Below are 3,828 nucleotides of genomic sequence, written 5' to 3'. Positions count from 1 at the left end.
ATACTGCCTGAATTGACCTGACATTTACTTAATGAGCAATCCAGCTATAATGTTGTGTTGCTTTGATGAAAACAACAGAATTTGCATGCACAAACGGTCTGGCTAATTGCATTTTGTAGCGTTTTAGGAGGAATACGATACACGGTTGCCTGGCAACTAGCAATTGCATTACTTGCTCTGCCTACTGTCCTGTTTGAGCTAGAAGCTTAAAATTTCACATGAGACAATGACCCACAGGTTTTGGCAGCAGTATATTTGTTCGGATTATATAAACTTCATGTTGAAGGTTATAATTGGAATACCATGCATAAAACCTGAACACTGAATTAAGTTGTCGTATCACAGCTATCTCTGTACATTGCTATGTACAAATAAAAAAAGGAAGCCATTAAAGGGACAGTTCACCTTAAAATGATGTCATAATTGACTTACCCTTGAGTTGTTACAAACCCGTTAACATCTTCAGAAATACATGTGGAAGAATGTCAGTAACTAAACAGATCTCATCCCCATCGACTCCCGTAGTATTTATTTTCCCTACCTTGGCTGAAAATGGGGGGCGAGATCTGCTTGGTTACTGACATTCTTACAAATATCTTTCTCCGTGTTCAGCAAAACAAAGACATTTATACAGGTTTGGAACAATCTGAGGCGGAGTAAATAATACATCATTTGCTTTTTTGAGTGAAGTATCCCTTTAAGAACATTTAAGTCAATGAGTGTGTGGTTAAAGGAATAGTGTAGGCTGGGAGTCATGAATGACATGAGGGTGAATAAATGATGACACCTTTTGCACTGTGCACCACAGCATGTTACTGTAATAACCGTTATTATAGAATGATCTCATTATAATGAGTAAACACCGGTGTTAGATTCATCCCTTTCTTTGCTTGTTTGACTGCTCAAATGCATTTTGCTTCATTTTAAACGATTTCTTTCAGGCTCTGGCATGAACTGTGATATCATTATCTGGACTTCTTGTTTTTCTCTCGAAAGCCGTTCTAAAAACTACTCACATTCACTTTTATGTAATGAAATACACTTGTTTCCAACCGTTCTCAGCCAAAATCATGAATATCTTTTTTATTTTTGGGGTGAACTATCCCTTTAAGGTCTCAAGTAATCGTGTCTATAGCACATACTCTAATCTAAAATAAATGATCGTGCAATAATAAAAAAGGACGATTATTTTACTCATACTTTCACCAACTACTTCTCAAGCAAGTGTAAAATGCACTTTGGATAAAAGCGTCTGCTAAACGACTAAATGTAAATGTCTAAAGAAGTCACAGCTGGATAGAGTGAAGCATCCCATGGATTGTAATGTAATAATCTCTTACATGTACGAATGAGTGTTTTCTGTAAACATGATCGAGTTCGTGCAGACCTCTCGTGTTGCAGCTGCTCGGTCGGTTGTCATGGAGATGCGTCACGAAGCCCGGTTGTCAGTCACCGTTCGAACCCAACAAGGACGAACACAGCGCGTGACGGTTCAAAACTTCGCCATGGTAACAGTAGCTATGTACAACTCAGATAGCTCCGTGAAGAAAGTGATGATTATTTATTGTGGTTTTGTTTGCATTTGTTGATATTCAGTCAGTTTTATATGATTACATCGACGAGGAAGTTGTAATGTTGTAGTGCAGACCATCTTAGTGTGGCTGAGTACACGTTCATCAGATCATCGTGGAACACAAGTGGGTGAAATCACTTTTATGAATTCAGCTGTGCTACATATGAACGATGTAAAGGACTTTCTGCTTCCCCTTCTCTCCGTTTCTTTCTTTCCGTCAGTATTAATGATGCCTCGTCTTCATGGGATGAGAGTCGAGTCCTCCGAGGATACTGGCCCGTCGGTGTCCAGAGACACTCGGACTGGAGACACCACGGTGACTGCATTCTGTACACGTTTCTTGCTTTTTCGTGATTATTAAATAATTGTCCTATCGCAGTTACTTGTGCATTTGAGTTATATTCGCTTTATTTTGTTTGTGTTTGTCAGTTTGGTAAACTTCTCGTTTTCTCATCTCCTTTGCGACTTGACAATTTTCTGTTATGATCACTTACATGTTTTGAAATGAAGCGTTTTTCGCGGAAAGATTACACACAAGGTCAATTCAAAGGCGCGTGTAGACGCGAATGTCGTGAATCGGGCGGCGCGATCGCGCGTAAATCTCGTCGTCCGCGAAGTTTGACAGCTCGCGTGACTCACGTGAAAATAACGAACTTTTTCTCCACGAGTTATAAAGTGCGTGCAACTGGGTTTCACACCGTACGCGGATTAAGCAAAAGTCAAAGGTTCATTCGCGTTTGGTATGAACCCGGCATTATATTTAAATGACACGCGACGAAATGAAGCACAGTCCTACTGTTTAAAAGGCTCAAAAGTCAGAATTATGTATCCTTATTCTCTTTACAGCTATTTTAATCATTGTTGCGTTTATAATACATGTGTATGTCAAGTATTTTTATCAAGTATCCCCACAGAGGTGGATGTGTTGGCAGTCAGGCTACATCTGTACCAAGTCAAATAAAGCTCATGTTTTTACGTAATTTGTATGTGTATGTGGTGTGTTAAAAAGAAATATTTTGTTCAGTACTGGTGTAGATCTGTTTTTTACGGAAGCCGTAAAGTGCCAAACAAAACAACAAATCGCAAAACGCAACACCAAATCTGAAAACACATTAACAAACCATAAAGCACAACAACAAATCCGGAAACAAAATAACAAATCAGAAAACACAACGACAAGTCAGAAAACACAACAACAAATCCGGAAACAAAATAACAAATCAGAAAACACAACGACAAGTCAGAAAACACAACGACAAATCCGGAAACAAAATAACAAATCAGAAAACACAACGACAAGTCAGAAAACACAACAACAAATCCGGAAACAAAATAACAAATCAGAAAACACAACGACAAGTCAGAAAACACAACGACAAATCCGGAAACAAAATAACAAATCAGAAAACACAACGACAAGTCAGAAAACACAACGACAAATCCGGAAACAAAATAAAGGGGTTCCGTCCAATCAGCAGTAACTACCCGGTCACACAAAAGACCTACCTTTTCCGTTTTGACCGAATTGTCGTTGTGTTTTCTGATTTGTCGTTGTGTTTTCTGAATTGTTATTTTGTTTCCGGATTTGTCGTTGTGTTTTCTGACTTGTCGTTGTGTTTTCTGATTTGTTGTTTTGTTTCCGGATTTGTCGTTGTGTTTTCTGACTTGTCGTTGTGTTTTCTGACTTGTCGTTGTGTTTTCTGATTTGTTATTTTGTTTCCGGATTTGTCGTTGTGTTTTCTGACTTGTCGTTGTGTTTTCTGATTTGTTATTTTGATTTGTTATTTTGTTTCCGGATTTGTCGTTGTGTTTTCTAACTTGTCGTTGTGTTTTCTGACTTGTCGTTGTGTTTTCTGATTTGTTATTTTGTTTCCGGATTTGTCGTTGTGTTTTCTTACTTGTCGTTGTGTTTTCTGATTTGTTATTTTGTTTCCGGATTTGTCGTTATGTTTTCTGACTTGTCGTTGTGCTTTATGGTCTGTTAATGTGTTTTCAGATTTGGTGTTGCGTTTTGCGATTTGTTGTTTTGTTTGGCACTTTACGGCTTCCGTAGTTTTTACTCCACTTTATTCAGACTTATTATTTCTAGTGATATAACTTCATAATTAAAGCATATGTGAATTATGCATAATTAATAAGGAATGGCATATTAACTGTTATCATTGAAAAACAAACACACTGACTCGTGTCTTCTTTGGTCATTTGGGGTCTGCAGTAATATAACGTCACCACTTTGTTTTGGTAGGACTACACTG

Source organism: Barbatula barbatula (assembly GCF_947034865.1).
Source record: "Barbatula barbatula genome assembly, chromosome: 5".
In the NCBI taxonomy this organism is placed as follows: Eukaryota; Metazoa; Chordata; class Actinopteri; order Cypriniformes; family Nemacheilidae; genus Barbatula; species Barbatula barbatula.
This window is presented reverse-complemented; position numbering follows the sequence as displayed.